Below are 12,610 nucleotides of genomic sequence, written 5' to 3' on the forward strand. Positions count from 1 at the left end.
AGAAAGAAGAGCGGGAGGATTGGTGAAGGCCGTGGTGGTGAACGTTGGTGGAGTAATAGTGGTGTAAATGGGTTATGAAGGGTGAAGGTGGTTTGGCTTGGTTGAAGGTAGTGGTGGGCTGGTGGTTAGTGATGAGATTTAGTGTTAATGGAAGAGATAGAAGGAGGTTTATTGTTAATCGATGAGGATGAAGGAGGTTAACAAAAAATAAAGGATTGACCTGATGGTTTACCGGTTCTTGTAGGTGAATAATTACCAAAGTGCAATATGAGCTAATAAGGGCAATAGCATGGTTTATTTTGAGTTAAATTGATGTTCGGATTATTAGGAGAAGATGAGATATAGTTTGGATTATTCCTGTTAAATAACCCAATAATAAATGTAATATAATAATAATAATAATAAATAAATATATTAAATATAAATATAATAATATAAACAATACAAATTAATTATTAATAAATATAATAGTAATATAATAAATATAAAAAGAATATAATAATAATAATTACCATCGTAAATAAATTAATATAATAATAATGATATCAAAAAGAATATAAAATAAGAACAATAATATTAATGTTGAAATAAACTAATATGAACTCGAGTGATCAATCAATTCAATCGAATCAATGGAGCTGAATCAATCGAATCAACTTAATGGAGTCGAATCGAATCGAATCAACTTATTAGAACTGAAATTAAGTCCAAAAGAACAGGACCTAAGTCCAAAAGAACAGGGCCTTATTTCCATTTTAGTCCTTCTCCTTTGAATGTAAGGAAGACGTCTTACCGGAGGACACAAGTATCTACATATTATAAAAGCCAAGTTTTTCTTTGATTCTGATTGGCTGCCCAGTTTCTACACGTGGGCCCCCCCAATATCTCATATATTATCAACCCAATTCTTCTTCCTATCTCTTATTCCTATTTTATTTACTTATGTTAAAACATAAGTTAAAACGTCACAATTTACCTAATATGTTGCAATTTACATACATTAAACGAGTCTAACATGTCAAATACCTTTAATATAATTCTAATAAAATACGGTTGTATGTTATCTGATATTAAAATCTAATATTTATCAAATATTCGAATCTCCAAATATGGACTATTTATATTTTCACGTTATTGAACACTTAATTACGCTCAATTATATATTCATGTATCTAATAACAGTGCCTGCTATTACGAGCCGTGCATTTTTTGCACGGGTATAAAAATAGTTTCTCTAATGTAGATTAGGTTTTAATTTATTCTTTTTTTTTTATTTGTCATTGCAAGTCTACTTGAGGGACTTTTATAAAACAACCGCACAACACCCAAAGGCCATAACCACCGTCCACCCCCCAAAGTTCCAAACCACCACACCTTCATTGATATATAACAATTGATAAATATAGGTAAACAATTAATTTTATTAATTAACAAACCTTAATAATCTCAATAAAATATATAAATAATTGTCAAACAATAAAATTGCTTTACTAATTGGAAAATTATAATCCATTATGTAAGTTTTTAGAGCAATTAGATTAGTTTTTAGGGAAAAAGGTTATACGGAGTATAAGACTTAATTTATCTAGATTTAAGAAAAGGGTATGATACGGAAAGTTAATGAAAAAGTGTATGTAAAAACGTAAAGTACGTATCTGAAAAAGTAATTCCGTTAAATGACTCATCCATAATGACTAGTTCACTATCAAAGTTAATCGGTATGAGTGGTGAGGACTCTCATTTCTTCAACAAGTGATTAAGGGTTCCCATCTGTCGATATAGGATAAAAGAAAAATTATTTAGTTAACTAACCTTGCCCTCTTATTACCTTATTACTTTGTCCACTAAAGATTGTCTCTAAAAAAATTACTCCATTAAAGAACGCATATATGCCATAGCTCTGAATTAGTGGTTATCCTCACCTGTTTACACACATACATAATCAAAGCTAAAGCATAAAAGCAACATAAAAGATAGTACCACCTATATCTTATGTACATCAACGATCAAGTTTCTTTTTCTTTTAAGGTTTAAACATACATGCCTTTTTACAAGATTAACTTAGTAATAAGTGGCGTCTTTTTACAAGATTAACTTAGTAATAAGTGGCGTAATCAAAATTTGAATTTAGTGAGGATAAAAAAAAATAGAGGGAACGATTGATATAAGATAAACTTGAAAAAAATTGGAAATTTTATCTAGAAACTTCGAAAGTTTTATTCTACACCAAGGACGAGCATCCCTAGCTACTAACCCTTAACTCCACTACCGTCTACCACTAGTAGTTATACCATCTAACCACCATTGTTAATTTGTTAGTGATCAGTTCTGAGAATAGAATCTAACTAATGAGGAAATGCAAATTCTGAGAATAGAATCTAACTTAATTCCCCCCAAAAATAAAATATAATATTCCCTAAAAATGGGGCCGGGCCGGGGTGGGGAGAATTAATGGCACATGTTAGTGATACCCAAACAAGGAGAATTATAAAGAGGCTTTTTGAGATTAAGATAATGCTTGACACAAGATGTAAAAGCTGCTTAGCCAAAGTTAAGCAAATGTCCAAGTAAATCACAAAAAAAGGATAAGTTAGGCATACAAATTCAACTAAAATATCTTATTAGCAAAATAGCAAGTACTAATGGAAGTTATGAAGCCTTCTTTTGGGTTTTTGTATCACTTTCCACTACCAGATCTTGTGTTGGCCAAATTAATATGCTGCTTTTATTTGTGATCATTAGATAATAATAAGTTGCTCAATCTCACACTATCATTGTCTTGTCATACAAGTAAGGCTTCTAAGGTAAATTCCACTAATAATGAACGTCAATTTCACACTATCATCGTCTTCTCATACAAGGGTTGTAAGTAAACCTGTTAAATGGGCCAGGTAGACGGATTTTGAGTTCGGGTAAAATACAGGTCAAGTCAATTTGGGATTTGCACGTGTTTGGGTCAGAAATGTGTCAAATTAGTGCTTTCATACAAATATTTATTTCTTTAATTTGAATTGTAAACATATAATTATTCTCAAATTTTAGTTTAATATATTGTATCATACTAGTTTGAATGCCCATGCGTTGCAACGGGGTAATTAACTTATTTATAATGCAAAAAAAAAAAAACGTTATAAGAGTTTAATGTTTACATTCTATGTCTAATGATTTGTTTACATATTATTAAAATATCTCTTTAAAAAAAATAAAAGATTAATATATACGTGGGTTAACTTTTATTTATAATCATATAATCACCCCACCTTATACTAATCTTTCGATGTGGGACAATTCTACTATTTATAAGTAATATATTCACCAAACTTGGATTATTTTTCTGATGTGGGACAATTCTACTATTTATACGTAGTATATATTCATCAAACCTCCATTGTTTTTCAATGTGGAAGAAATAACATACTCAGAATTAAACCATTTTTTTTTTTGGCACTTAGTTCGACATCCAACCAGATCCCGAATACCGAATACGGACAATTGCTACTCATTATATCTAATAGTTATATTTAAATTTAATAATATGATCAAGTACTTTCCATTAATATTTGTACGTTGTTTTTCTTCATATTTTTTTATCATAATTGAGTCACGGAAATGTCCCTGATACCCCTTAATTTTGTCAGATTTTCCATGTTACCCCTACATTTAAGAATCTGCCTATGGTACCCTTGAGGTTCCATTTTTTGCCTATGGTACCCCCTAATGTAAACGCTGTTAAATGGACGTTAAGTTTGATGGCGTGGCAATAAAATAACAATTAATAAATAATATCCCTTTATTGTTTTATTGGTACGAATATCTCTCTCTTTTAAATGAAAATTTAATTAACTATATCCTTATAATATTGAAAATTTCTCATGGTAACCTTGAACTTTGATAGATTACACATGGTACCCCTAATTTTAAGTTTCTACAAATGGTACCCATGTGTTTACCTTTTTCTTTCCCAGAATACCATTTGACAACTTCCGTCATATAACGTCATTACTCCTATGACTTGTGACTCCTTTTTCTTTTGTTATCAATTACACAAACACTTCATCATCTAATTCTTAATTCCATATTTTATTTAATAAACTAACATTTAATACCTAAATAACAAAACACAAATAGCATGACATGCTCAATTACTCATCTAATTACTCATAGGAGTAACGGCGTTATGAAAAAAGTAAACATAAGAGTATTATATGTAGAAACTTAAAATTAGGGGTATTATGTGTAATCTACCAAAATTCGAGGGTACAATGAAAAATTTCCATTATAATATTTACCATTTTATCGCTCTTTCTCCCACCTAAAAAAATGTTACAACTTTAAAAATTTAACAAGATTATGTTTAATGTCTCTTATATAATAAGTATACTTTGAGAGATTCAATATATTTGGGGTGATACCTAAGTTCCAAGATAAATCCTATTTATAATCATGGGATCACCTCACCTTATGATAATCTTCCGATGTGGGACAATTCAACTATTTATACGTAGTATATATTTATCACACCTACATTATTTTTCAATGTGAGACGAATAACATATTTAAAAGTACACCATATTTTTTGAACCTAATTCGACATCCAACCCGATTTTTAATAATAAGCAAATACTATATTATCTATTAATATTCATACATTTGTTTTCTATTTTTTTTTCACATAATTAAAATATGTGCGAATGATATGAACCTATACTCTAATAATAGAATTTTTTTAATACAATTCTAATTATATTATTTAAACGTAGTGTATTTACCACACCTACATTATGTTTCAATGTGGGACATATAAAATCTATAGGTAGAAAATATAATGATATAAACTTTTAAGAGCTCTCCAAGACAATACTTAACAGACTCAAAAGATTTTGGATTGATGCTTAAGTTCCAAGGATGCCTCCTATTTACAATCATAGAATCACCCACCTTATGCTATATTTCGATGTGAGAAAATTCTATTTTTATATGTAGTATATTTGTCACACCTATATTATTTTTCAATGTGGGACATATAACATAATATGAAATACACCATCTTTAATACATGCAAATTATATGAAATCTATATATACTATAATGATAACATTTCTTACCATGAATCTAATAATATTATTTTCATAATTTTTTTACCAACATTATTTTGCCAAATAAAATATAAAAGTTTTTATATAAAAATTGGAAAATCACTTGAATATAAAATAAGAAATACAGAGTATATATTATAATAAGTAAAAGATTTTCCAAAGATTAACTTAGGTTAGAAATCATTATTGTAGAGACAGTAATACAAACTCTTTTAAGAACTCTCTCTGACAATACTTAAGAGAATCAAAAGATTTTGGATTATGACTTCTATTTATAATCATAAGATTACCCTGCCTTATGGTAATCTTCCGATGTGAGACAATTCTAATATTTATACTTAGTATATTCACCACACTTATATTACTTTTCAATGTACGACAAATAACATACTAAATACACCATTTTTTTCGCACCTACTTTGACATCAACCCGATTTAATAATGAGAAAATACAATACAATTTACACTCTAATGATAGCATTTTTTGTCACAATCTAATTATATAATTTTCATACGATACTTTTTTGTCAAATGAAATATAAAGTTTTTATATCAAAATTATAAACATCACTTTAATATAATATAGAAAATGTATATATATATATATGAGACAATTCTATTATTTATACATAATATATTCACCACACCTATATTATTTTTCAATGTGGGACATATAACATACTAAAAAGTACATATCTTTTGAATCAAAAAAATTTGGGTTAATACCTAAGTTTCAAGGATGCCTCCTATTTATATTTATAGAATCACCCTACCGTATACTATTCTTTCGATGTGAGATACATAATTTAATTATTTAGACGTAGTATGTTCATCATGCCTACATTATTTTTCAATGTGAAAGATATAACATACCAAGAAGCAAATGTCTCTTCTTAAAAAAACCATTATTGTATACGTATTATTTTTCTTTGAAGGTAAAACCACTTAGTCTCGATCGACGATCATTAGATAGGGATCTCTACATCGTACATATGACGACACATTAACGCTCTATTAGTGCATTCAGGAGACAACCATTAGTAAAATCTTTAGTTTTGTACTGTGTTAGGAGACAACCATTAGTAAAACCCTTTGTTTTGTATTGTGCTTTAACTTTGTGTATGTTGTAATGTTGTTCATTATAGGTTGCCTATGTGACACCAATATTAGTGATTTTTGCTTCTCTTGTTCATGTTCTTAACTCTTTCCCGAGTAGTTATCATCAATCTCCACTTTATTTTTTATATTGTACCGTATAGATAATGATAGAAAATCTTAAGAGAGCTCTTTAAAACAATATTTATGAGACTCAAAAAATTTTGGGTTGATACATAAGTTCCAAATATGTATCCTATTTATAATCATAGGATCACACTACCTTATACTACTCTTTCGATGTTGGACAATTCTACTATTTATATGTAGTATATTCAGCACACCTACTTATTTTCCAATGTGGGACAAAACATACTAAAAAGTACACAATTTTACATATTAAGAAGTACACCATCTTTAATATGTGCAAATAATATGAAATCTATACTCTAATGATAGCATTTTTTTATCACAAAGCTAATTATATTATTTTCATAATTTTTAACAATATTTTTTTGCCAAATGAAATGTAAAAGTTTGATATAAAAATTAGAAATATCACTTGAATATAATTTAGGAAATATACATATTATAATAATTAAAAGATGCTCCACTTTATTTTTTACATCAAAAATTATACTTTCCTAAATTGATTTTTGATGATGTGGACGCTCTCAGATCGCTCGAAAAAACTCTTATATATATATATATATATATATATATATATATATATATATATATATATATATATATATATATATATATATATATATATATATATATATATAATTAGGATCATGTACGAACAAAATTAGGGTGCGAACCGTACGAACTGATTTAAAAGACCTTAGCTAAGGAACACACGCGCTAATTAATTGACGCACTCCCTATTTTGCCATTTACTCTCCAACACTCAACAACTGAACATATCCACATACTCTCTCTCATCCTTACCTACCACCCACGACCACGACATCGGCGCCAGATTGCTTTTCCTAGGTTCGGTACTCCGGCAACTCAACCGGCGATGTCTCTATTCCTCATTCTCCGGCAACTGCGAAACCACCTGTCGCCATCAGTCCCTCAACGACGCCGGACTGACTCCTTTCTCCGTCGCCGGCTACAATAACGTCGACTATGACCATTTTCCGGCTCTAAATTTGCCGACTATGTCGCTGGAACATTTACTTTGTTGAAATATTGCAGTGCTTTTTGTAGATCTAACAATTAAATCGAGTTAAGAAAACTCAATCGTCACTAATTCCGGCGTAGGGTTGGACTGTAGTAGTCGCTGGTGAGTGAGGTGGGTGGTATGGTGGGTCGCGTGGTGATATGGTGATGATGGCGAAGGGAAATGGGTGTATGTGCGTGGTGAGCTTGTCGGTTTCAGGTGGTGCAGCAGGGTGGATATGTTCGATTGGGGTCGTTGAAGTGAGCGGGGTTGGTGGTTGTGTGGTATTAGGTCGATGGTGGGCTATTGGGGGTCTGTTGGTTGTGGTTGTAATGATTGGCTCGTCGGCGACATTTTTTATGCTTGGAGATAATTGAGTTGTGTTGATCTCCGATGACGGCGGTAGTGGTGGGGGATGTGGTGGCGGTGGTGGTTCATGGTGGTGGCGGCCGTGACGGAAATGGTGGTGGAGGGCTTGGTGGATCGTGGTGAAGGAATGGATACGCATAGTAGGAGCACAGATGCACATGGTAGTAAAATCGGATACACAAATCGACTTGTGTATCCGGTAGTAATGTCGTGTGTATCCGGAAGTATTGGTGGTCGTCGGCGACGGTGGTGGTTACACAAAATACCACTCTAGATACACTTGGCATTACTATCGGATACATATGTATCCGGTACTAATACCATGCGTATCCGGGTAGTAATTTAATGTGTATCCGGAAGTATAAATTTGTGTATCCAGAAGTATTTATACTATGTATCTGAGAAGTATTATGTATCTGTAAAGTATTATACTGTGTATTTCAGTAGTTCGTACGGTTCGCACCGTAACTTAGTTCGTACCTGAACCCGCCCCTATATATATATATATATATATATATAGAGAGAGAGAGAGAGAGAGAGAGAGAGAGAGAGAGAGAGAGAGAGAGAGAGAGAGAGAGAGAGAGAGAGAGAGAGAGAGAGAGAGAGAGAGAGAGAGAGGGACAAGATCCGGTGAGTCCACCTAAATATTTGAGTCCCGTGAGTCCACTTAAGTATCACAGCCTATACAGAAGAATATCAAACACTACAAGAAACAATATCACAGCTTATACTGAACAATATCACGAAAAATATACAACGAAAACAGTAAAAAGAAGGCTTAAAACTATTGTCAGTGACACTACTCGTCGACGACAACCACCCATGGCCTACCGCCACCCCTTCACCTCCCCAACAACCACCACCCACGACCCACCACCACACGTTCACCTCCACAACAACCACCACCACGGCGCACAAGTCCGTCTCACGACCATCGCTACCACCCCTCACTAACATACAATCAACGATCCTTCTTCCATTAACCTCCATCTAATAACAACGCTGACGTCGTTAAATTAAGGGTCTCATCGCCAGCGATGAAGGAAATAGACAAAGATAAAGAAGAGAACAATAAAGGAAAAAATATAAAAGAAGTAATATATGATAACATCGACGAACACGCCGCCAAAATCGACTCACTGGCGGGAAAGTGCGCGAGGATGATGGTGTTTGTCGGAGCTCCGGTGCTGGCACTGATTGGTGTAAGAAAAAGTATGAGAAAAGAAGTTAATAACAGAGGGCGAATCTGGTTAAGTAAGAGTGATATTGTTTAATATGACGCGTGATATTATTTAGTATAGCATGTGATATTGTTTCGTTGGACTCATGGACTCAAAAAGATTTGGTGGACTCATGTGATCCTAATATATATATATATATATATATATATATATATATATATATATATATATATATATATATATATATATATATATATATATATGTATATATATATTAGTAAGAAAAACCACTTTTTATCCAATATATTCCCTCTGTCCCGGTCATTTGTTGTCTCAATCACTTATTGTTCTTTCTATTTTAAGAATGAATTTGGTGAGCAATTTGATCCTTCATACTCAATTTGTTCCACTTGTCATTTAGTATTTGACTCCCTCTTTTTGATCGTTGTGCTAAAATCAAAGGACAAAAATTGACCAGAACGGAGAGAGTATTTAATATTGTAACGGTATACAAAATTTTAGATTGATCAGCCGATACATAAATATCGAAAAGGCTATAGTTACACTCGGTGTGTAGAATCTTCTATACACTGCGAGTAACATTACGACATGTGGCAATGATGGAATATGAGATAGAATATTTTTTAAGTTTAATTTTGTCAAAATTTGGGAGCCAAAATTCAAAAAATACAATTTCAAATTTAAAACTTTCCTAAATTACTATATACCATAATTATTTAGATTGTTTAAGATATTACTCCGCATTTTTTTTTGAAGATATTATTTTGTGAAATTGTTTGATGTTTTACGTTTTCTTCTCTTAATAGCAAAGTTAATTGTCTCCTCCCTACTCCCTAGTCTAAAACAATCTGTCTACTCCACGCCACCCACGCGCCGGCGCCGACAACATCTCATGTCGGCAACCATGTCTTGCACCAAAGGGGCCCCTCAATCCAACGGCGCACCGGCGTACCTACGACTTCACCAGACCACCGCTCACGTGGGAGCACCGTTTTACGTCTGGAAAAAAAAACGCACTCAAAATGAAGACGATATTATCATCAAATGGTATTTATCTCAACCTTGATTTTCAGCTAACAATTGGCGATGAAGGTAAGAGAATACTGAAGATAGATTCATGGCCTCGTTGTTTCGAAAGCGGATGAACAATGCTGCACAATTTCACACGTCTTACGAATTTAATCACTGGTGTAGCGGTGTTAGCATTAACTTAGCAAACCATTTTTCATTGGAAAAAGCCAATACTCTAATTGAAGACTATTACATATCACTTAATCGAAATTAAATTAATGTAGTTTATTAATGAAACGGATTAATTTGACGAACTATACAAATCTTGCGCTATTATTAATCAAATTTGAAGAGAGTAAAAAAATTGACGTTATTAATTGATTTTCGCAAATATTACGCTGGTAATCGGATGACTTTTTTGTTAAGATGTAAATTTAACTATTATAGTAAATATAATTATTAATTATGATACCATATAAATATATAATTAATAAAGATCTTTAAATTTTTCTTCCATATTTCCTTCCAGTGACAAATTTTTTCCCTCCAAACCTCTTTATAAATTCCCTCTATAAATACAAATAGATTCCTGCACATGTCAAATTTTAATTAGCGGTATATAGAAGATTCTATACACCAAGTGTAACCGTAACATCTTCCAATCATAACAAAAAATAAGTTCTTGCACGACATAATATATAAAGAAGGAATGTACTTTGTTAACCTATTCACATGCACTCTACGTCCTCCAGATTTCTCAATAGCCTTGTGACTTGTCACACCTTCAATTTAAGTACAGTACTTTTTTGCCCTAAAAAAATCTATTTTTTTTTCTTAGTTTAAATGGACAATATAACAGGTATTGTAATTGGAATTAGGTGGTTTATTTATCCATCTTAATTGCATTCCAATTACAGAACAAGTTACAAGTATGATCCAAATTAGTCTTTATCAACATATAAAAAACATATCCTTAGTGCGTTACATATGATCGATCACACTCTAGTTACGGAGTACATCTTAAACACAAAAGGTTATCGTTCACAATATAAGGAATTATTTGTAATGATTTTCATGTTAAGAGACTATGAATATTAGAGCCGAAAATAAAGGAAATGTAATAATCAACCCTGTTATCAAAAAACAAGCAAAAATTAAAATGTGAAATTGTGAAATGATTATGAAATACTAGCAGAATGGCATAATGGAAAAAGATTAATACAATAATTAGGAGAATTAAGAAACATAAAAGGTAATTATGATTGGAAAAAAATAGAATAAAAAAGAGCATTAGCTCGTGGGAGGAAGCGATCAGGTCTTGTCGTGTGGCAAAAGAGTTCAACGCCACTTAAAATAAAAAACACAATTATTGATTAATTATTAAATTGAACTAATATAATCAAAGTACATTGCACAGTGTCACTCTTTCTTAAATATAATAGTGGTTCATGATCCCACAACTCTCTGATCATTACTGTCTCTACTGGAGTACATGTTTGCTTACTCGCCGCCTTCTTTTTACTCTCGATCTCTTAGTATTTCATGTGTAATCTGTACTGTCCCTACTACATGTTTGCTTACTCGCCTTCTTCTTTTTACTCTCTATCTCTTAGTATTTCATGCCTAAACGGTAGGCGGTATGACTATTACGAAAACAATGAATAGTAAATCTTATGGAATATAGGAGAGATTTGACGTGGCATGATGACTATCACTGCCCTAAAGTTGAATTTGTCTCGCTCGATACACACGGTACAGTCTCTTGGCAACCAACCCCCAGGGTTACACGACGTCCGAGTCTAAGGTGTACGACAAAGACTCAGAATGAAAACTACTTGCAAAACGTGTTGCCAGATATCAGCTAAGAGATAGAGACGATTTTTGAGAGAGAAGAAGAAAGACTGAATTTTTGTGTTCTCTAAAATAAGAAATCAACACACTATTTATAGGAGAGGGTATGAAGGATCCAGAAGGCAATATATTGTGTCTCGTAAATGGTTTTTAGAAGACTGCACAATCAGTGTCAGTATAGAAATCAAGTAATCATTATAGAAGACTGTGCAATCAACAAAGGAGAATAAGTGATCTCACACTCGAAAAGTGCCACTTCACTACTACACCTATTAGTAGTACAACTAAAGTGATCACTTTTAAACCATAAAACTCCAACCTATTTTACCAATGTGGGATGATGGAATAAAACATCTAGGTCGATTTTTGGACAAATAAGACTTGAAAACAGAATTTAAATTGGACAGAATTAGACTCAATAAATGGACTGATTTGAACACAAACAAATGCTAGCTAAATGATTTAAGGATTAATAAGATAAAAGACTCAAGTTTGCACAATTTAAGACACATCTAAACTGATTTGGGATGTGACAAACAACACAATTGAGACGAGTAACATGAATGAAAACAATGGAAAATAGGTTTGTAATTTAAATGCTTATGAATTAAGCATTCAAATGACAATTTCCTTGGTTGAATTAAGACTCTAAAAACGATTTGCAAGGACTGGAACAACACGAATTGGGACTGTTTTGACACGAGAAATGAACAAGTAACCGTGATATGACTTAAACTAGATCACGAAGCAGGTTTAAGCCTTGAAATTAAACTCAAGATCACGAAGCAAGGCTAATTCCGCCTCAAACACTAAGT

This window comes from Silene latifolia, chromosome 1 (assembly GCF_048544455.1).
Source record: "Silene latifolia isolate original U9 population chromosome 1, ASM4854445v1, whole genome shotgun sequence".
Lineage (NCBI taxonomy): Eukaryota > Viridiplantae > Streptophyta > Magnoliopsida > Caryophyllales > Caryophyllaceae > Silene > Silene latifolia.